We start from the raw sequence: 23,707 nt of genomic DNA on the forward strand, positions 1-23,707 counted from the left end.
GGGGAATCCAGTACCGTGAAAATGTCTGGGGCTCATTTTCCCAACCACTTTTCGGTCCTGGACCAAGGATGCCTCTCCCCTCGAGGAAGCGGCTGTGTTTCCAGTCCCTCAGAAAGTGCTTAAACCCATGTAGTTCAGGGAATGGCGATTTAGGAGATTTTGCAGAAGTCACAGATGAATCCCACTAAATCGGGAGCGAATGCCTAGGATTCCCTTTTATTATTTTTTTTTTCCGTGGGACTGGTTTCTGAGTCTGGAAATCGTTCATAACTGAAACTGCACCCAGCTTCAATCCCCTCCTAACCTACTGACTTCTGCACCTGCCCATGTCCTGTCTGCTTTCGACTTTCCGAGCGTTTCTGTAAGTGACCCTGTCTTCATTTCGTTTGGAGAATAGGCTAGCAAGAAGCTGAAATTCTAAAGCGACTAGGGGCAAACAAGGCTATAATGAGGGGACCCCCTGGGAGGGTCAACTGAGCTTTGACCCAGGCAGGGAGCAAATGGCCCTCTACCTTGTTCCAGAGCGATTCCACTCTCTCTGTGACACGGTGTCATCTGATCCACACAGAAGCCTGAGGCGGAAGCAGAGAATGAGTGGGGAGAGGGTTATTTATTATTTACCTTTTACAGATGAACACAACCCTCCCCCCCTCCCCCAGGCCCCGTTCAGACTCCCCAGGCTATCAAGGACTGGCCAGAGCAAAATGCTCACCGCTGCACTCCCCTCCCGCCGGTCCGCGTCGAGCAAGGAAGAGTTAATGCCACATTGGAGGCTCTGAGGCCTTGGGGCCGGCGGCCGGCCGCCGGAGCGGGGAAAAGCCAAACCCAGGCCCTAGCTACTTTCAATTTTACCCGGCGCGGAAAGGCCGATCCGCCCTCCTCCCAGGCCGTGACCTTTTCCAGCCTCAAGACCCCTAGGCCTTTGTAGCCCAAAGTCCTTGGCCAGGGGTCTGCAGGCCACTCGGCCCAGCAGGCAGCGGGGTGGACAGTCGCGACTTGGGCTTTACCCAACTGATTCCTGTTTGTGGACACAGCAACGCGCAAAGGGAAAGGCACAGGCCCTCGGGATATGCACACCCTTGTCCCCGAGTCCAACTACCTTCTAAGTGGTTCCTGCAATCATTTTGTTCCTTTTTGGCATGTTTAAAAATTCCATTTTAACCTCATAATTAATCACGAATGCATTTTCCTTGTAGAAAGAACATTTCCGATAATGCCAGAGTCTCTGCCCTTCCTCTCCGCAGAGATCGCCACAACGAGAGGTTTCCCCGGCGGGGGTGGGGTGGGTGGAGAGGGTCGATGACTTCCCTCTGGGAAAATGTCAGATACTTGTGACTGGGGCCCAGGGCGGGTAGGTTTGTCTTCCACCCTTGCAGCTCTGGAGTTGACAGGACTGGGGATTCTCTTTCGAGTAGGCCCGGCGGCTCCTGCTCCCTTCGCGTCCCCTCTCCGCTCCCCGCCAGGGCCAGCGCTGCCGGGCTGGCTCCAGACGCCTGGGGAAAATGACTCAAACGAATTCAGTTTGCCCCGGGTTGTGGCAGTTTCCCTCTGACCTCCCCCGCGGCTGGCCCTGCCACCAGCGCCTTGTGATCTGATTCGTGGAGTCGGAGTCAGCCTGCGGGTCCAGCCGGGCTTGGGGAGGTTTCCCAACGCACTTGGGAGACCCAAGACCGGCACCTTTACCTGGGCCCCTGGCCGCGGACGCGGGACCTGTTGGAAACAGGCGGTACTACTTCCTCAGTTTCCTTTTCCTTCTCCACTCCCACCCCCGCCTTAAAAAAAAAAAAAAATGGGAGAAACAGTCAGTCCTGCTCCCTGTCCACCTTGACGGAGGGGACCTTAGTCCACTCACTCTCTGCGCCCCTGGCGTGCCCTGTTCTCTGTCGGTTTCCTTGGGGCCTGATTTCCCAGCGGAGCTGCAGCTGAGCCCAATGTTGGGGGGGGGTACCTTTTCGTCTTTCTCAATCCTTTGGGGCCCGTAGTGAATCTCAGCGCTGGCCTTCGGTACAGTTGGGGACGAGTGCACACTTACAGGGGTAAACTATAGCGGGAGGAATGGCTGGGAAGGGGGGCGAACAGCTGTACCTGCACTGAAATCGGCCCCAAGGATTCAGGCTCAGCCCACGATGATTCTTGGGCTCTGGGCAGCAAATTTGGGATGACAGGCTGCCAAATGTCTCGTGTGTGTGTGTGTGTGTGTGTGTGTGTGTGTGTGTGTTTAACTCCAACCCCTGGCCTGTTGGCCTTGGCTCTCCCAACCTTCCTCTAATTCCAAGCAACTAGGTTTGAGGGGCTCACTGACGCGAGGGCGTATCTCGTAGAACTGGGCCAAACCGGGGAGCTTAGGAATGAGTTCCATTTCAGAAAATAAGTGGCTTCCGGGCCGCAGAGAATCCGCACCCACTCGCCAGTCCTCCGCGCTAGGAAAGGGACAGGTTGACTTCGTTCGAGAAGGTCTGAGAAAGGCTCCCACAAGATCTCCCTTTTCCTCTGAGAGCCCAGTCTGGATCCCCGGACCCCGAGGGGCTGCGCCCCTAGAGGGGCGGCGTCTGAGGGCAGCCCGGAGTGGGGAGCTTTTGCTGACCCAGAAAGTGGCAAGCGTGAGAGTGCCGCACCCAGCATCGCACAGAGGCCAGACCTCCTCCGAGGCCTGCAGAGGTCCCACCGCGCGGGGATCCTGCGACTCTGCGGCCAACGGAGCTCCATCCTGGCCAGGCCGACCCTCCACTCACGTTTCGTCGGTGTTTGCCAGGAAAAGGTAGTCTCCGGCCTCTGCCTCCGGGGAAGCTGCCGCCGGCCGAGCCTGAGCAGCGGAGAAAATTAGACATCTCCCCTCAACCCGAACACTGGCGGAGGAGCTCCTGGTCCGCAAAGCACGAGGAGGGATCGAGGCAGACTTTGCGAGGCGCAAGGGGGAAGGGGGGTGGGAGGCGCCCTGCCCAGGCGCTGCAGGGCTCCAGTCTTGCGGGCCACCAACCTCACCGTGCTAGCAATCTTAATTGGGAATCACACCGAGCTGCGTGAGGACCGCGGGACACAGCAAATGCTTGAAAGCGCTTCGTAAATTGAAAAGCGCTGCGGGCGGGTAGCGGCTGGGAGTTACGCACGCTAGCTGCGCGTGGCTACTGCACAAGCCCTGGCTGAGAGTGAAGGCCGCGCCCAGACCCGCCAAGGAAGCGGGAGCTGAGCGCTCCATAATCGGAGGGAGGCCCGGGCGAGCAGCCAAACAATACATAATAACAACAACCCCAAACATCGATAACTACGGTCTGTTGTCAGGGACCTTACACCTGAAAAAGTGCTTCGGTACGCTGCTGCGCAGCGTTTTCCTGTGGCCGCCTTAGCTGCGTGGGCTTGGTCTCCATTTTACAGACGGGGAAATTGAGGCTCAAAGAGGCAATGTGACTTGACCGAAGTTAGAGGCCATAAAGAGGCCTTTCGGGGTCATTCAAAGCTCAGAAGCATATTTTAGTATTTGAGGCTGGCAGTGTGGATAGATGGTCCTTTAGAGCAAGCATCTCCCAGGTTTGGCTTTGGGTGACTGGATGCGTGTGCTTTGAAAACCATTAAGCACAGTACAACCAGTGTGGACTCGCTACTACTGTGGCCATTATTATTATTATTATTATTATGAACTTCTGGGCAATGCTCGTAGGCAGATCTGAAACAGTCTCCCTGAACTCCTGCACCCTTCAGGGTTTTCCAAGTGACCTGGATGTGCTCAGCGATGGGTCCCTTAGAGGTGTAGAGACTCTGGGGCTTGGCCAGTTTCAAGTCTCCTGATCAATATGTTGTTGTTGTTGTTGTTGTTTTTTAATGAAGAAATGCCAAAGCAGGCGGCAAAAAAAAAAAAAAAGTTATACTGTAAATGGTTACATCATGTAATAAATTATTTTTTTTCTGTAGTTACACATAGAAATTATTCAACATAAATTTGGTTGCCCAAATCATTAAAACGTTTATAAAAGAAGATTGATTCCCAAGCCCCCTCAAGCTGGGGTGGTCCGGTATGGAGTCCAGGTTAAGTTGAACGATGAACTTGTTTCCAACCTGTTGGGTGTATAGGAGGTTGTGGGGGGAACGTCAAACGTCCACATTTGGGGCAGTTTGCGGATGTGAGAAATGAGCAGACGGCCCCACCGCCCCGCTCCCCGCCGGGAACGCTGCTGTTACGGTTACTTTTTGCCTCGGAGCGGGAGGGGGCGGATAGGGGGGATGGGGGGCAGGCGCCCTCCTTCTGGCGGATCCGGAGCCGACCCAGAATCGGCAGAACTAGCAAATGAAAGTTCCTGTTGGAATGTCAAGTTCAAAGGGAAGACGCAGTAGCTGCGGGAGCCAGGGCAACACCTTCCCCGGAGTGTCTGGCTACGTGCGCTCGATCTTGGGCTCAAAGCTTTCCTCCTTGCCCGCGGGAGAGTGCGTGTCCGGCTGTCTCCTCCCCACCCCGGCCTCCACGCCTGGAGCCCGCGCACTCCAAACCCTCCCTCCCAGAAACACCCGCATTTTCTCCAGGGGTGCCCCGCCCACAGGCCCCGGTGGAGCCCCCGGACCCCAGCGGTTAGTGCGCCCGGGAGTTCAGAGCGCGTGATCTGGGCCTAGGCCTCGGTGCCTACATCACTCCTTACTGTTTCTGCAACAGCAACTAGAGTTCCAGGCGTAAGGGGGGCTTCTGATGGCTTCTCGGTGAGTCCTTCCACTCCCCGGCCTGGCCCGCTTCCTGTCGCCACACTCAGGCACCCCGACTGAGCTCCCCTCCTAAGACTTGGGGGTGCGCCCTATCCTTTTAGGGGAGTGCGGCCCTGGACACCCGAGATGTCCAGGTGAGAGCTTCTCTCTCCAGCCTGCACAAATCGGACGCCATGGCCCCATAGATCCGTAGAGTGATTCTGCCTCGGGCCTGAGTCTACAGGCATGAGTCAGCTCTGCCACTGACTTGATGAATTGGAGGCAATTACCTTCTCTTCTCCGCATCTATATTTAAAAAAAGAAAAAAGGTTGTGACATGCGCTTTGAATCTGGGTAATGTTTGGAGTCCACACTCACCTCTGGCTTGGAGCGGAGGTAAAAGGCAAAGCCTTTCTGCTTTAAATAATGAGCCGCGCCCTTCCTGAGCAGTCTTTTGGAGGGAGAGTTGTTTTGTGTTATTTTTTTAAAAGGAGCTAGGTCCCCCAAGTTGCCGCACCGTGGGTCTCCCCAAGGCCGTTATCTCTGGGCCTCCTCTGTCCACTTCCCAAGCCTGGGTGGTCAGCCGGGTTGGAAAGTCCAGCTTTTCCTCGGCTTGGACTTCTCCCCACCCACCGCGCTCTGGAGTGGGGGAGACCTGAGGCTTGTTCCGCCTCTGTGGCCGCACTGAGCCTTGGAGAGTCCCCTGTCCTTGGACGGAAAATATGTTAAAAAAAAAAAATTAATGCCACTAGTGCCTTCTCTCCCATGGTCCACCAGAAAGCAAGGGTGGGCAGCAGGCTGTAAAATGAGCCAGTAAAGCCGATTATTTTAATAAGCTTATTAACATTTTTGAATGGCTCCCCTTGTGCGCGCCAAGGCCTCCCTTGGCGGTGTGGCCCGGCAATGCGGGGGCGTTTTTACGCAAAGACAAGCTCGCTGCCTCTCGGTGCTGCTGCCCTGGGCGCAGGGGGGCCTGGCTGGCCTGGGGCTGCGGGGGGGGGGGGGGGTGGGAGTGTCCACAGTGTTCTCTCAGGGACCTCGGTGTCCCCCTCTGGTCCATGCCTTGCTGCGCACAGCCCAGCCTGACAGACTGCGTCCATTGAAGGATGCGGGACTGCTAGGTTAGAGGTCGCCAAGGAGCTGCAGTCACCTAATGTGGCCCCAAAGCGTGCCCACGGCTTCGATGAACCCGCAGGTCTGGCCTTTTGTTCCCGCTCTGCTACATTTTTGCTTGTGTTTTTGCAACGATCGATTGTCAATGAAAGTAGCACCTCTCCCTGAAGATCGAAAAACTAAATTGTAAAATCTCGCTCGTGTGCAGGTGTGAGGGTGGGCCGACAGGGGCTTGGTCCGCCCGCAAGCGAGACCTGGAGCTGGAGTGTCACTAGGCTGACTGACTTCTGGGAATCCCTCCCTCTAGGGGAAGCTGAACAACTGGTCCTCCTTCCCCCCACCCCCACCCCGCCTTCACCAACTGCGTTGGAAAGGAAAGAGTAGACAGACCTCCAAGGACGCAGAGCAGGTGAAAGAAAAAGTCAACTAAAGGGAAGACCTAGCCTGACCAAGTTCATGGTGGCCCTTCAGGTCTCAACACACAGGTCTAAGGCCTTCCCTGAGTCAACCCTCCCGGCAGGTTTCAATTAAACGTCCCCCCTGAGGCTGTCCCACTGTCCTGTTCCTTATCACTTGCTGCAGTGATAAGTAATATTGGGTTCAGTGTCGTGCTCTGGCATCATCTGACCTGGACTTCCAACATCCGGGAAGACAGGGTCCCAGAGTCCGGAGGGCTTGCCCCTGAAGTGGCCCTAAGCGCCTCGCACGGAGTCTGTTGCTCTTTGACGTGCTGTTCATACTTGAAGGACTCTTGAATGACGATCAGGATCCTTAAAGCTTTGTCCCTGTCTGTCCCCACTCCATCCTTCCCTTCGGCCCGAGTGCGTATCCACAGGCCGGCTGCACTTTCCCCAACCTCACCAAAGTCTTGTTCTCCTAGCTGGGCTCAGGGAGGAGCCTCGAGGGTCTCAGGGTCTCAGGGTCAGGCTTCCAGGCCTGGGGCTCAAATTCTTCCTGGCGCTCTGGCAGCCACCTTAGCTGTGAGCAAACTGGATAAAGCCTCTCACCATCTCATACTTCACCATATTAAAATGTACACAGTAGGGGCACCTGGGTGGCTCAGTCAGTTAAGTGTCCACTTTCGGCTCAGGTCACAATCTCATGGTCTGTGAGTTCAAGCCCTGCATCAGGCTCTGTACTGACAGCTCAGAGCCTGGAGTCTGCTTCAGATTCTGTCTCTCTCTCTCTCTCTCTCTCTCTGACCGTGTCCCACTCATGCTTTGTCTCTGTCCCTGTCTCTCAAAAATAAATAAACATTACAAACATTTTTTAAAAATGTACACAGTACCTGACCAACTAAGGACTGAAAAAACCATGGTCCTGAATAATATTGTGCTTCCGGTTTTTATGGGAGGGGGACTTGGGGTGGGGTGGGACACTGGTCCAATTTCAAAATTGGACAGGGGCTACGGTGGAGAGTGTCAGCTGGCCCACTGAGTGCAGAGCCGGGCCAATGGATGGGGACACCCTGGGAGAGCTATTTTGGTGGATCTGGTGGGGGGCCTAAGCTGGGGGGGGGGCCTCATTGGCCTTGGGCACGACGGCTTCATCTAGAGGCCTTGAGATGAACTTGGTCTCCCGCCCCGGGGAGCAGACTTGTGATCACCACCTAAAGGCTGTGCTGTTAGTTGGGACAACTGCTTTTGAGCAACTAACTCTCTGGATTGTCAACTCAGGGCCTGGCCCTCACATGTTTTTAGATGAAAGATTCCTACTGTCCAGCAGCTTGTGTTTCATGAACAGATTCTCCAGGCCCATTTCTGTTCATTGTCGGCAGCAAGCAGTTTTGGTTCCATGAGTAGCCTCAAAGAGGGAGAAGCTGGTGCCTGCAGAAAGTTCACAGACAGAAATGCTCAACCCAGGCATACAAGTACATCTTTTTGATTCTCCAGGAGGGAAGGCGTTAAGAACTTCCTCCTGAAAAACCCCATGGGAACAGAGACTTGGAACTAGACGGTGGATGAAGACCCACATGGAGTTGCTCTGCTGAAAATAGAGATAATTACCCCCCCCAACCTCCGCAAAGATGGGGCAGTCTAAGAACGGAATGCTTCCTGAACAATAGGCACCATGAAATGCTCACAGCCTAACTGATAATATTTTTTGCCCAGTTAAATAAAGACATTTACCAGTTAAAGAAACATATCTACGGAGATGGGTAGGGGTGGACAAGAGATGTTGAGTGATTGTAAAAGCAAGCAAAACGGTGAGAACAGTCAACCCGCACTGCAAACCCTATATGCAACAGGTCCTGTGTATTTTTGCGACTGCAATGATGCTTTTAAAATAAATTCAGTGTGTAGACTTTTAAGGTTTAAAGAAGACATACATCAACGGCTTTCCAGTTGATTCCTTCTTTTTTCTTTTTAAGATTTTATTTTGTTATGTAATCTCTACCCCCAAAGGTGGGGGGCGGGGCTCGAACCTACACCCCGAGATCAGGAGTCGCACGCTCCACGACTGAGCCAGCCAAGCACCCCTCCAGTTGTTTCCTTCCGTCCACAAGAACTGGCAGAAAAGTTTCTTAAAATAATTGTTTTCTAAGATGAGTATTATTTATTTGATTTCTGCTAATCCTTCTGTGCAATGCTGCCTACGGGGAAGCACTCCCCCACCTCCATGCTGCTGCTGATGTCTGCGGGAGGTTCGTGTCCTGCTTTATCATTTGGTCTGGAGACGGCAACCCCAGAACACCCTTGGAAAGACAGCCACAGGATAGCAGGGAGGAGAACTGGGGTCTCACCCTTCACAGGTGTAGGTCAAGGGGAGACCTCAATAGAGCTGGGAGGGGAATTACAGAGAGGGTGTTTTTCCCTTTCTTTCTTTCTTTCCTTTCTTTCTTCCTTTCTTCCTTTTTCTTTCTTTGCTTTTCTTTCTTTAGAGAAATCTCCTTTTGTGGAACTGCTGACAGTCCCTCTTTCCTCTTTCATTCGTTTGTCCAGATATCCAGCAATATTTGTTGGGCGGCTACTCTGTGCCAGGGGTGCAGAGGAGAGAGGCCCCATCCTAGTGGGGTTTACCATCTAGTGGGAGGCAGGGATGCCAGTGCCGAAAGGAAAATAAAGCAGGCCGTGGGGTAGCGCGTGGCGCGCAAGGGGTATCATTTGCGAGGTTAGTCCGGGAAGGTCACTGGAATGTCAACCGTGTGTTAACAGCGCTTTCAGTGCATGCCGTTCGCTGGGGCTGAGTCTCCGACTGGCTCCACCAGGAGGTCCCTATTCGGGCCAAGTCCCTGCCCCGTGGTGTCCCTTCCTTCAACCCCTTCTTTGAGTCTTCCCTATTCCGAGAGCGTGGGGGCGGAGAAAGGCCGGGAGCTCCCAGCGCGGGCCGCTCCTGCCTTCCTCCCGTTTGAACAACTTCCTTCACCTCCCAGAGGCCTGCGGGAGGGCCCAGGAGGCGCAGCCCCGTGACCCAGGGGCTCTCGGAACCGATGTCCGAGTTCCAGATCTCCAGGGCTGGGAGCGGCTGAAACGCTGGGAAGTTTCCGGAGGGGGCTGGGGCCAGCCTCTCCTCCCCAGACAGCAGCCGTCCAAGCCTGCGCGGGCCAACCGCCACCCTGGTAATCAGTGCTTTATTTAGCGCTTACTCTGTTTCCCTGAGCGCTTTCCTTGAATTATTTCATTCATTCCTCCTGGCAGCTCCATTCCTGTTACCCCACTTTGGGGATCGACCCTGCGCTGCGGCTACTGCTGGCGGAGATGGGGTTCGAACTAGACTGTCTGGCTCCAAACTACTTAGCGCTGGCCATATTTCCGCTCTGTTCCCCACCGCAGAGCCGCGGCCACCGGCATCCCATTTACGGAGGAGAAGAATGAGGCCCGGGAAGAGTGTGCTGGGTCAGGCACCGAACTGAACGTTTCAGTTTCGTAGCTCATTTCATTTCCACCACTTCTGGGCGAGGCGAGATTCCCCACCCCATAGCAAGAGACTCAGATGAAGGAGGGCCTCGGCCGCATCGCCGGGTTAAGGCTCTGGAGCCTGGGCCGCTTGGCTGTCACTTCTCCCGGCTTCTGTGGCCCCTGGGCGAGTTCCCTAACCTCTGACCCTCAGCTTCCTCATAGGAAGGAACTCTGGAGACCTAGGTGTGGTGGGAGATAATGGGAGAAAATGTGGGCAAAGCCCACAGGAGCTGGTGCCTGTACAGAGCAAGCTCTCCGAGGTGACAAGAGTCCAAGGCAGGACAGGAATCAGCCTTCTTTCACTCACACTCTCACACTGGTCCCCCCCCCCCCCCCCCCCGCAGCAGAAGGAGGGGGATTTTCCCCAAACTCCCTACAGAGGAGAGCAGGGGATAGTAAAATGCCTTTTCATCTGGGCAGGGGACTGAGAGGGCTGCCTGTAAAGGAAGATTTCTTACTCTTGGTTCCCTTTACCATTTACTTCTCCTTGGTGACAGTGTGGTGTCCCATGACACCACGGATCCCTCTGGGCTGGTGGCTGGGGCACCCAGGGAGGCACAGTGGAGGACCCGGCGCTCTGTTTCTTTGGCAATGTGATGGGGAAGGGGGTACGAGGTCTACCCAAGGCACACGGGTTGCCCTGAGTTTACCCCTCCGTGATTTTCAGAGATTCTGACTTCGTTTCTCAGGGCCTGATTGGCAAGGGCGTCTCAGCTGTGGCTACCCAACCCTAATCTCCAACCCTTCCCAGCACAAAGACAGGGCCTGTCACCGGGGCCCCCGGTGCAGAGCAGGGTGCTCCTACAAGGGAAAAGGCATCTCTCAGGTCTGAGGGTTTCTGGTGCTCGCTGGTGACCAAATCTGATCTCATTTAATCCTCAGGAGAACCCCATGAAGTGGGTGGGATTATCTCTCCTTTACAGATGAGGGAGCCAAGTTCAGGAGGGGTCAAGTGACTAGGGCAGGGTCACACAACTTGCGAGTGGTGAGCAGAAAACTTACCCCGGGGGGGCCTGTGAGACTTCAAAGCTTCCAGCTACTGGCCAGGGACACTTCTGTGCCCCACTCCCTCTCCTGGGGTGGGGTCTGGGCGGTGGGGAGAGGTGAGGAATTCCCTGGTGGGGGGAGAGAAAGCGGGTATTAATTCTCTGGGCAGTTTCCTATTAAGAAAACACGGTGCTCTGGCCCGCCTCCTGCCCAGGGCTGCTGCTCGGCCGCCTGAAGGCGAGGCCTGTATATTTGTAGTTTGATTCCGCCCGTCAAGCCTAATTTCTCCCTACAACTTAATGGACTCGGCTTGACATGCGTAATGATTCCTAATCACGAACATTATTTTCGCTAGCGCGGAGACATGTTCCAGTTGTTGTGACAGATCGCGTTTCAGCCATAATGACGGAAAATTACCATTTCTAATTCTCCGGTTTTTGACACCTAAATCCACACACCATATGTGGCAGCGGGAACTGTGGGCCCCACGGTTCTCCCTCCCCGCTGGGGCAAAGAGATCTTGCGGCCCGTGCTTCCCCCCATCCCCTCGGCCGCGCCCAAGGTGGGGGGAGAGCTGGAGGGGCCCCTGGGGTGGGCCCATCTCTGCTGGCTGCTCAGTCTCCCGGCCTCTCCCTCCAACAGGAGGTTCCTCCAACTACCAATGGCAAACACCAGAACTTGGAAGGGACCTCAGAGGCGGATGCATTTTTAGGGACCCCTCCCTTTGCAAATGAGGGCACAGAGGGGCAGAGAGGGGAGTGCATCTTGTCCAAGATGTCAGGGCTGGTCATTGGAGGGGAGGTTCTTCTCAAAACCGTTTCTGGAGTGCTGAGCAGTGAGACTGTTGTGTCCCTCAGCCCGAGAAAGGGAGACCTGGCATGTTCCTTTACTTGCAAGCCTCGGACCGAGGGAGGCAAATTTTTCTAGGGAACGTTGTGGCGAGAGTTCACGCAGAGGAAGAAGTTGAGGCACAGAGAGGCTAAGTAATTTGCTCCAAGGGCTGGTACAGATGGAGTCGTGCCCGGAACCCAGGCTCTTGACCACTTTCCAAGGTGGTGCAATTCATCTTGACCACTCACTCATATTCAGCACGCACACCAGCAGGGTGTAGATTATTATTCCCACCTAGGGTGTGAAGAAATTGAGGCCAGTAGGCAGAAAGCTGAAACTGTGAGTCCCCCGTCCGTGTCTTGGGTGTTGCTCGTTTTTAGAGGCTCGGTGGACCCAGAGGACCTCTCTATTGGCCAACATTCTCGTTTGCTTCAAGAGTAGCTCCCCTTGTGCTCCTCGAACTCCCCCCCCATGTCAGGCGTGTGTCTTCGGGAGACCTTGAAGAGAGAGAAATGGAGATACAGCCCCTCCGCCAGGGGGTCGCAGTAACAAGGGTTCATCACACAGGCGTGAGGGCCTGATAGTGACTGATGCACTTTGTTCTAGGGAAGCACGAAGGTCCACCGGCCCAGGAGGAGTGTCTGCTCAGAATTGACTACCTGGCCTTGGGAGTTATGTCATAGAACCTCAGATCCATTCTCTGTCCGATGGGGATGAAAACACCCACGTAGGAATATGGTTGAGGGAGCGGTAGAAACCTCTTGTCCAGGCACTGGGAAGGCGCCAACCTTCGCTGGGGCTCCATTCCAGCAAAGCCACTGTGCCACTTCCACGGTGGTGGGTGAGGGATGCTCCTGTCGCTAAGGAATGCAACCCAATCTTGAAAGGAAGCCCCGAGCTTCCCTAGAGGGTGTAGGTGCCTCCTAGAGGTTATCTGCTGTCTGTGCAGAGTCCTGAGCCAAGGACTCGAGGGCCCAGAAGAAGAGGAGACCCCGGGTGCTCTCTACAAAGTCTCTTCTGGGAGGGACTGACCACCTGAGTTTGCAGACATCACTCCGATCTAAGTGCGCAGAAGCAGCGTAGACCCAGCAAGGTCAACCAGACTAGACGCCCACTCTGGAAACAGCTGGAGAAGGCAAACAACGCGTCCTGGTCTGAAAGGGGGGCGGGTGGCTCTCCGCCTCCACATTGCCCCATCCCCACCACTCCACCGTCCCCGCCCCAGTGCCCTCGGCTCCCTGCCGTCCCTACTGCCTGGCATCTCCCCACGGTTCCCCGCGGGTCTCGCCACGCAGGGCGCCTCTCCCTGCACCCAAGGTCTGATGTGGACCGCACTCGGTCACCGCCGCAGCCTCACTTGTTGTTTCCAGGTGACCTTAAACTAACAGATACTTAATCTGCTTGTGCCTTGGTTTCCTGTTATGTAAAATGATTTTTAAAAGATAGATGTAAAGCATTGATCTCACTGCCTAACAGTAAGAGTTCAATATTGTTAGCCCTTATTTCTTCTTGGTGTATGAACTGCCCTTACAGACACGTGTGTTCCCAGTATAGAGGAAGATGATATAATCGTGCTCTGGTGAGCGCCTGGGTAGGACCGCTCAGAGACAAGGACTTTAGGGATTACCTGAGTTCAAGGCTGACCTGACCACTCACAGTTGGGCGACGTTGTGCCCATTACGGCCTCTTGGAGCCAGCTGCCACCTCTCCAAGAAAGACAACAACTTCCATTTAGCAGTGGAAACTCCAGAATTTCCCAACAGGAAGGGCCAGGGAGGCTTGGGTCATCTGGAAGTTAGTCTTAAAGGTGTTCTGCAGAACAATCAGTCTCTTCTTAGATTGGATGCTGTGATCCACTGGAAGGGACCCCGCAGGCCGTGGCACCAGCTGCCTCAGTCCACTGGTAGAGAGCAAAGTGCCGCGCTAATACGCCTATCATAATCCCTCAGGTCTGCGGCTGGTGCAGACACAATGGATGAAAGTCTGATTGACAGGGCACTTGCTGCCTAGACCCTCACAAAAGGCCAGCGGAAGGGCCGAATTCATCTGGGGCTCCCGAACTCCTCCTCCGCAGGACAATTGATCAGAAATCCCCTTTACTTGCCAGATCTTAGAAACCACTTTGCGTTTGCCCGTGGGATTTAAAAGGTCCACAGGCTTCAGGACCTATTTTGTAGATTTAGAATTAGAGCATGTGAAAGGTTTGGCAACTTGCCTAGCACACAGTCCTGGAAAAATGGAAGCCCCTATTCCTAAGTCAGATCATAAATGCCTGGAATAAAAGGGCCTAAGCGGGACATTCTGGGACACATTCACAAGAAGCCTCCGGGGGCATTTTTAAGCCTTCCCGGATGAGCCTGCAAGAGGCTTGTGGTGCAACTTCTGTCCATTTCACTGAGGCACATCCCAAAGCCGAGAACTTTCCTGCTAGAATTCTTTCAGACAGGAGGCCATCTAGCAGCTCATTTCGGAAGAAGCGAAGCCGGGGGGTCTCTTAGCACCTGCTCCTCCGGCTCCCGGGTGCCCAGCGCGGGTGCTCAGGGCGGGTTGGGATGAACCGTGCGCGCGGCTGCACCTGCGCCCGCGGTTTGCTCTGGGGCACCTGGTCCGCGCCGGGTGCCAGGCGCACTGCTGGACCGCCTCGGGCGACCCACAACCCTGAGGTCTGGGAGAGCGAGCAGGATCTCTGCGCTTCCGGCTCTCCGGCCCTGTTGGCAGGGGCCGAGGGTCGGCATCCGCTGGGCTGGCGGCCTCACTGCGGGCGTCTCCCTGCGTTCTTCACGTCTGCGCCCCTTCCTTCTGATCCTTACGGAGAGGTTGCTGTCGAGACTGATGGATAGCACGCTCGCTGCACTCTGAAGCAGGATAATGGAAGTGACCGCTAACGATTTTGTGAGCTTTCCCCAGGGGTCAGTCTCCATGGCAAGCTACCTATGCCCATTCGATAATTTGCCACATCCGTTCTATGAGAGACGTATTGTTACCCCCATATCGCAGCTACGAGGACTCAAGTGCAAAGAACTGAATTTTTCTGTGGTCCTGTAATTTCCCGAGCAAAAAAGCTGGGTTTGAACCGCGGCACCTCGCATCTCTGACCGCGCCTCTATGCTGCTTTCCGCAGCGTCTTTCCGGCCCAGAACGGTGCCTGACTACTTGGGAGAGAGGAAGGCATTGTTCTCTTGTTACTAACGGTGAACAAGCGGACAGACTTGCTGAGCCAAGCCCGGGGCCCGGAAGGGGTCTGATGCCACGCTGGCGTGTCTTCTCCCCTGCGACCGAGGTGGACTTGAGGAAGTGGGACGGGGCCACCAGCCGGATCCACCCTGCCTTCAATACCTGGGTCTTTCGGTCCCAACCAGAGCAGGGAGTTCTGTGAATTAGGGGCTCTCACCCCGGCGCGCAGGGGACACTGATTTAGTTTTATTTCCGAGCGCTCCAATCAGAAGGCCACCCCATTTCCGCGGACTAAACGTTCCCTCCACGCCATCCCCCCCAAACACTGAGTCCCTCCAGGGTGCTGGAGGCCGAGGATGAAGAGCCCGGAGTGTATACGTGTGTGTGTGTGGGGGGGGGGGGGGGGCTGCTCAGGGCGGCTGCGATCTGGATCCTGTCGGTGTCTCCTAGCAAGGCAGGCAAAAAGGATGAGGCCAGGAATCCGGTCCCGGGTTGGTGCCTGGGGCAGCCTCGCGGGTGGGACGGTGAGGGGGCGTAAGCCGGGCCTGAGTGGAGTGTAACCGGGCAGGAGGCGCGGGCCCCCCCCCCCCCCCCCCCCGCCGCGGGTGGGATGAAACGGCTTAGGGGCCGCAGGGGCAGCTTGAGTTGGGTGCGATGGGGTTGAGGGGCGCAGTCCCCACTCTCACGAAGATGGCCTGGCCCCCACGCACGGACACCTGCCAGACCAGTCCTCCCCTTGCCCCCTCTTGGCGAAAGCCACGCAGGGTGCAGTTGGCTGAACCAGCCTCAGCCCTCAAGCTGGGGGCTCCGTCCCCCACCCTACCCCCCCCCCCCGCCGCCCTGGAACCCCCCCCCCCCCCCCGGAACGCCAGCCTCTGGGTCCCGGGGGGCAGGTGGAGGGAGCCGGTACGCAGGAGCAGTGGGAGCCAGGAATCTTCCAGGCCCTAGCAGCCCTGTGCTCCGCCCCACGCAGGGCTCGTGCAGGCACGGCCCCAGCCGCTCAAGGCCGCTGCCCGCGAGGGGCTTTGGGCGCCCCCGCCCCTCTTGGTGCTGTAGGTTCTTCTCCAGTAAGATGGGGTGGTGATGTCTCTCTCGTTGCGAAGCTGAAGATGCTTCTGAAACGCAAACGCTGCGATCGGCCAGGGCCCAGCAAGCCTCCAACTTCAGCCCGAGTCAAAACTCAGCGGGGAGGGTGCTTGCTTTCACGGGGTGAGGGTGGGGCCCCGAGTCCGCGTTTTCGCCCCACGGGTGGTCCTGGTGCACGTGGTCCGGGGACCTCACAGGGAGACCCGCCGCCTGCGGCGGGCGGGGTGGGGGGAGCGGTAGGCGCGTGCGGGGCAGTCCGGCCTGGGCCGGGTCAGCCCGTCCCGACAGCCTGGGTGCCGGGGGCAACGGGGGAGCCAGGGACAGCCAGAGACTCGCCCTCTGGGAGGTGACAGTTTAGCAGTCGAGAGTCAGGCCTGGGACCCGGACTCTGCCTTTGGGCTACCTCCTCCAGCCAGGCGGAGGTCCACGTGCCGCCACCGGCCCCAGTTTCCCGGAGTCGCTTTCGCGCGGTCGGTGTGGTGGCGCACGCGGTGGGGGTCCGGGACAGCACAGGCGTCCCCGGGTCTCCCCCGCAGGGGAGGGAGCGGCCACGCGCTGCAGCTTTCCTGGGGCCCCGAGCGCTTTGGCGGGGGACCCAGCCGACACTCCATCCGGCGACGAGGCGTTTGCCAACTTGGGGAGGGCGGTCACCAGCTGGGGAGCCTAGGGTCCTGCGTTTCCCAGCTCGGGTCTTGCAGCGGTTTGTGCCGAAGCACTCGAGCAAACTGGGTCCCGTTGCAGCCGACCGGCGGAGGCCTCATTCTCCTCGCAGGGAACAGAAGCGTCGCTTCCTGCCACCCTGGGCGGGGGTCACATCAGGCTTCCCGAGCAAGCGGGTTTGCGCCCGGCCTTGTGCCAAGGAGAGCCACCTGCGGAGGCCGCGGGCGAGTGCCGAGCTGAACCCACACCTGGGAACGTGCCCCTCCCCGGTTCCCTCCTCAAAGCCCTTTCCCGGCCGGTCTGAAATGAAGCGAGAGGTTCTGTCTCCTCCCTTGGGTACAAGGCAATGAGGTTGTCGGGGATTCACAAGCAAACAGTGTTTGCTCGCCTTTACCTATCCAGGTGAATTATTTGCGGTGACTTCTAATTTCCTTCCCCCAAAGAAAACCATGTCCTCCCACCTTTCCACCTTTTTTTTTTTTCCCTTTAGCTTAAATGCTTATGAAAAATTGATGGAAAAACATCTTCAGTGGCCTTTGGGTTTCTCCTAGAAAAACAACCGAAACCCACACCTCACTAGTAATAGTGAAAACCTTAAAATTCAGCTCTTTATCCCATGCTTCCCCAGTTTTCAACTGACAACGCAAACATGTTTGCACTTCAAATGCCAAACTTGATATCTGGCTGTTTTACAGAGATGGCTTGGCTGAGAAAGGACACAAAAGGTAACATGTTAATTCTGATAGATATGGGGACCTTTTTCTTTTCCTAAGCCGGCCATCGGCTTGCTGAGTGACCAAGCTAGTCATTGAAAATTGTGTGTCAATATATTGGCGGTTTATAGGGAAGAAAAATAAGGTGGAATATTGAGCTAATGAAACTCAGTAAGAATACCATTAGAATTTTCCCTTATTCGTCATTCCCCCTTGGTTTCTTTTACATGGAAATCCATATAAAACACAAACTATTTATATAAAAGTTTGCAGAGTGTTGCATTAACCAAAAATACAGGGAATGAAACAATTAAGGAGCACATACAGGCATATTAATTACCCCACCTTGCACATGCAGGTATATGTTCTACATGGCATTTTTCATTACTACATGAGCTGTTAAATGTATAAAGTAGGTACATTTGTGGGCACATTAACACACTATGAGAACTTGAACTTGTTCATTTCCTGGCTTTTATGGGCCTGGTTGGGCTGTATGGGCTTGCTTTACACAGGCTCACATGCCCTGAACTCCCATTGACTTCTGGAGTCCCCACCTCCATGGACAGAGGGAGGCAAGTAGAAAATGGCACCGAAGGGTAAGCTGGCTAAATCTGTGTTGTCCTATATGCCCAGCAACAGCCAACAGACCCCACCCCCACCCCCACCCCACCCCAGTGGCTGTGGCTCTGGTCCCGGGGACAGAAGAAAGCTCTTGATCCCTCAGGAAACTGGGCCTGGGTAGTTTCTTAATCAGGTTGTCTCTTCAGAGATCATTTGGCAAGAACATCATTGTGCTGGAGGTGTGTGTGTGTGTGTGTGTGTGTGTGTGTGTGTGTGTGTGTTTTCCCTTGCTGTGCCTGGGCTGTTCTTCCAACTTTACCTTACAAATAGGAAACCCAAACTGAAGCTTCCTTCAATAGATATATTGATAGATAGATAGATTCCCTGCTCCCTTAACAGAGTACCCAGTTTTCTTCTTTGAAGTAAATGAGTATGAAATAATCCTCACCCCCCTTGCAGACAGCGAGCCACGTGGGCTTTTATCTTGGGTTTCTCTACTCCTTTATTTGTAAACATAAGACTAAAAATATTGATAAGGCAATTAGACTCCCAGTAAAGAACAGGTAGATTGGCATAAACATAAATAATCTTGGGTCCTGATGGGTGTTGCAATTAAGAGAACTAATTTATATTACCTATATTGAAGAAAATTGCTTGTGTATGCAAGAGAACTGAAGGGGGAAAAAGTACATACCTCTACCTACCATTCATACAGTTTTTGTTTTTTTTTTTTAAGAAATCAAGATTCTAGCAAAAAAAAAAACAACACGTAGCTTATTTGAATCTGGAGTTAGAATAAAGAGCAAGGTTTGAGAACTCGACGGTGGACAATGAAAAGAAATTTTAAAATCAGCTTCAAGACAAATCTTGAAATAAATGTTTAAAATACAATTTGGTTTACATGCACATGGCAAACGAAGGAACATAGCACCATTGTTTTTAAGATGGTAAAAGCCTTTGAAGAAAAGTGAAACATACTCTTTGTCACTTTAAGTCTTGTTTACAGAGACAGATAACCAGAGGGGTGCCTGGATGGCTCAGTCGGTAAGTGTCCGACTTCAGCTCAGGTCATGATCTCCTGGTTTGGTTTGGGGGTTTGAGCCCTGGGTGGGGCTCTGCTCTGACAGCTTGGAGCTTGGAGCTTGGAGCTTGGAGCTTGGAGCCTGGAGCCTGCTTCGGATTCTGTCTCCCTCTTTCTCTGCCCTTCCCCCACTCGCACTCTGTCTCTCTCTCTCTCAAATGTAAATAAACATTAAAAAAAAAGAAACAGATAACCAGATATTTTGGAGGGAAAAACCTGACCTACGTGTGTGTGTGTGTGTGTGTGTGTGTGTCAAGTATTTTATGAATGATCCAGGTTTTCACATTTTATCTGGTGTGTATAAGCAGTGTATGATGGGTCAATTGAAATCTGAACTGAATACTGGTAAAGTTTTAAAAGATGTGACTGGCCATTTTTAGTCTAAAACTACTCCATCTAATTTTTAAAAATAATCAGGTTGAGCATGGAGATAACTACCATTAGGGAGGGCTTCCCAGGTGCTAGGCACTACGCTTGATCCCTTACAAACATTATTTCATTTCCTTCTTATGAAAATTTTTGATATGATCCCTACTTAACAGTTGAAAAGGTGGAGCCTTGCAGGGTACAGTTAACTTTCTTACAGTCATATGGGTAGTAAAGAGTGGACCTGGGATCAGTTGGCCTTCAGATGCAAATTTTAGCCACTACTCTAAGCTACTCTCTCCATTGATATGAATAGCCATGTTTCACTGAACAGACATGAATTCACAGAACCTTGTATTAAAAAAAAATGTTTACTAAATTAAATGGTTCGAGCTGAAATGGAAGAATTGGCTATGAACTTAGACTTTGAGAAAAATTACCTGGCTTTCAAGAAGGTGGTCTTATTTGCTAGGCCTAAAATGTTTTACTTTACTGTTCTGTTTTGAAATGTCATTTTTTGGAACAAAACCAGTGGTAAGGTTCAGAAATGGAAATGCCAATATAAAGGATGAAATGCTGGGACTTTTTCAAGTTGTAAACCGGAAGGGGCTGAGTTGGGGGATTTCATATGCATATCAATTTCGTATCAGACCACTTCATATATCTGATAGATTTCATGTGGCCTCTTTCTGTGAAAAACATTTTTCTTTAACATTTGTTTGCTAAAAAGTGTAACTCCCAGCACCAAATTCCCTGGCTTGTCTACTGAAGATATTCAGCGTTTTGAGTGTTAAGAACTGCGAATTAATCCCCGGGAAAAATTCCTTCCATTTCCAAGTCTGCCAATGCAGGATTTTCAGAAAGGATAGTTGACCAAGGAAATTAAACTCCCTTTTACTATGCAGATGTCAAGAGAGAGCATGCTCTTCAAAGCAAAACTATGAAACAGAAGAATTTTTTCTTCCCTTTGAAATGTATTTTCTTCTTGCTGTTGGTATCTAAATTGAGTTCCCTAGGAAAGGTCTAGTTTCTTTCTTCTTGGTTACTGTGTGGCACTGTTTTTTTTTTTTTTTTAATCACCCAGCAACAGCTTTGTGTAAAGGAAATTTAAAATTTCAATGGCAATATCCAATCCTCTAAAATGGAGAGAGTAAACTGGAATTAGCATACATGCCATTGAAGGTTGAAATTTTAAATTTGGTCCTAATTGTCCCAATACTTAGAATTAGCGGAATTATTTTGTGGTTAAAGACTCTTTAATAGTATTTCTAGAATGTGGTACATGCTGATTGAGCAGGTTAATGTGCTGCCTTTTTAATAGGGAGCTCTTGCTACTGGCTTACCTTCCATAAGGCATGCACTTGGAGTTGTTTTCCAGGGCTGTGAGCGCTAATGAAGGCCAATTTAAAGCAATTTTCTTGAAGATTGCTGTTCAGCGCCGTCTGACTTGTAATTCCAACACTTATGCCAGGCAGGAGGGTGTAGCAAGAGGTTAGTAAATACAATTATATTAATATTGGTGTTATTTTAGTTACTAAGAGTTCAGTTATCTTGAAGGCAGCCAGTCAACTAATATAGAGCCGGTCTACTCAATGCATGCATTACACCAATAACCCTAGCATTTTAACAGACCTTGAAACTACGTGTCTGAGGAAGGGTCAGCATGTAAATACTCATGGTCAGGCTGAGCTTGCTCTGAGCTGATGAATGAGGGCAAAAGATCCTTCTAGAGTGTAGTAGATGAGTTAGGGGCATGTGTTACCTTAGATATGTCACTGCCATGTTTCCCGTGGAATGATTATAGCGTCTGGTTTTTTTGAGAGGTGAAATTGTTTTGCTCTGTTAGAGATATCATATTTGTTTATATTTTCTGAGCAGGATGCAATCTTTCAGAATGGACGGAATAACACAGAATCAAGTGGCTCAGTTGGACATACAGAATTCAGACAGAGGCTAGTTCAGTGATCTTTGCACCATGAAAACTCAGTAGGGTCCCTCTAGCCCAGTGACTTCATTATTAGGAAAATAAAAAAGGGAAAATACGGCTTTTACACATTCTTCTGTCATTTTGCAGCCTCCCAGCCATTTTCAGGTTTCACTTTTCATTTTAAAAACAAAGTTTCATAGGCTCCCTTCCAAACTATTTAATTCACTTCTGGCAACTAAAAGGAAAAATGAGGCATAAGTTGCTTTTGAAAACTGAGAAAGGTACCTGTATTACTGAACACAATATTGTATATGACTTAATTAGTATAATATTTTATACCTTCAATTCCTTTGAGACTAAAATGAAAAAATGTTCTCTTTGAGGCAAAAGATAAAACTGATTTCAAATACAATGACTAAAATAGGGTATTTTTTTTTTTTTGCTCTTTCTTATTTCTAAATTATTCCTCCTTGATTAAGAGAGAATGAAAAGTTCCAGGGAGGAAAGCTTAAGGGTATCTAATATAAAATCAGAACTAATAGGTTGGTATTTGTACATTCTTATGCAATTTTTGAGCTGTAGTATAGAGATTATTTGATTTATCAAAAACATTTCATGGAATTTAAATGGAAATGAAAATAAATGATGCGTGCTACATAAATTTTGACATTTGAAGAAAATTACTTTTTTTCCCCTCCAAGTATCAGCTTATATTGACATGTAAGAATGTGCCCTTTTATATGAGAGCCACAATTATAGAAATAATTTAAATAAAGTTTAAAAGGAGGTCATTTGAATTTCCATTGTTGTCAGTGATTTACATTTAGTTCAATAATTTAACTTTTAATATTTGAATAGTGGCAAGGTAATTCAGGATGAAGTTTCCACCTTGGGCCTTTTTCCCCAGTTTGTGTTTTGACTTGCATACACAACAAATGTATTCTTAAAAAAAAAAAAAAATGAAGACGTTGAGGTTGGCATTCAAGGCTTCTTTGAATGTTAAAAAAAGTGAGATATTTACAAGTGTAATGAGCACTTTTTTGGTGCTCACTTCAAAAGAATATCAGATTCATATTGATAGCAAACAATTTTAAGAGATTTTAATTACAGTGGCCCTTGTAAAAGTGTGAGAACACATCCTCTCTCTCAGAGTTTCTCTTTGTCTTTCCATTTACGTGGAGAATAAGGAAGTGTGTGTAATTTATTACTATTAAGGAACTTTATGAATGGTCTTTCTCATATTTCCCCCTTGGAAGCCATTAGATAATCTGTTTTTGTAATACTGAGTCAAACATTTGGTTTAATATTCTTTTTTCAGAACAGACCACATAATCATAGGATTATTAGACATGTCATAATTTTTAGAGGTGTCTTAAACCCATGCATGGTTATTCCTGTGCTGAGTTTCCTAAAGTTACAATCTTTAATTCTTGTTCTCAAAAGCAAACAAACAAAAAATGTTACCCAAGATGCACATAAAACATGCATTAAAAGCGTTTCCTACTCTATGTTTTTTTATTATCCCTCTACCTTACCACCCACCAGTGTTGTGGATTTAAGAGAGTCGACATAATTGAGTAAGTAAATTACCAAAAACCTAGGCAGCTGCTGCAGACGCCTAGCAATTGGCTGTTCCTTGGTTCTAATGTTCTCGTATTAGCACATTAAAACAAGCAGAAAGGGGGCTCTTAATTACGCCTTGCTTTATGGGAGCACAATAAATTCCTTTTGTTGACCTTACTGCAGGCTCAATGGTGTTTTTGTGCAGCGTTGAATTAAGAGATATCAAAAGTCATAGATTGAAGGATTATTCTGAGCATTTCAAGAACGTGTAAGTAGGTAGTAATGAACCCCCGGTACAACCCAATCTGCTCGTCTGAATGCGAAAGTACCAGTTATTCAACATTTCACACTGACAGCTTGTAAATGTAAATTTTATTAAATGCACAGCAATAAAAATTTGTAGGTTTCTGTCACTTTGAATTTTCGTGGCTCAAAATGAGGCCTCGAGCCTTTTAAATCACAGCAGGTAAAGGCAGAGCTCTCAAGCGTTCAGCGTTTTCAACCGGGAACCTTTTTCAGGTTTCACGATGTGCATTTGCTCACATAATATCCTTTGCAGGATTCAAGAATGGATGTGTTATGTCACTTAACAGGCTTGCATTTTCCAGTGCCCTTATATCACAGTTCACGAAATGTTTCCCTTGCAACCCAGGAGAGGGAGTGAGATAAGAGAGAAAAAGTGTGTGTGGAGGGGGGGGTGGGGGGGTGGGGGGAGGTTGTTTAAAAGGAAATGAAGAAATTAAAGAGATGAAAAGAAAGATTAAGAAGGTTATAAGAAAGTGTACCATATTAATGTTTTGCGATGTGAATTTTTTTAACTTGTCAAGCTCTTTCTCTTGGAGATGTGGAAAATATAAACCTGACTGAAGTCATCGAAGATAAACATAATAGTGAGGAAATATTGTGGGGAATAAAATCTTGGTTAAAATATACCAAAGACTTGTAAAACCTAGAAGGAAAAATCAAAACCATGCATGTATCAAGGCTCAGTTTGTTGGACAAAATGATAATTGATGTTTCATTTAAGGAAGTCTGATGCCAGATTTAAGTAACAATTGTTTCCTACGTTCTCACCTTG

Source organism: Acinonyx jubatus, chromosome B1 (assembly GCF_027475565.1).
Source record: "Acinonyx jubatus isolate Ajub_Pintada_27869175 chromosome B1, VMU_Ajub_asm_v1.0, whole genome shotgun sequence".
Lineage (NCBI taxonomy): Eukaryota > Metazoa > Chordata > Mammalia > Carnivora > Felidae > Acinonyx > Acinonyx jubatus.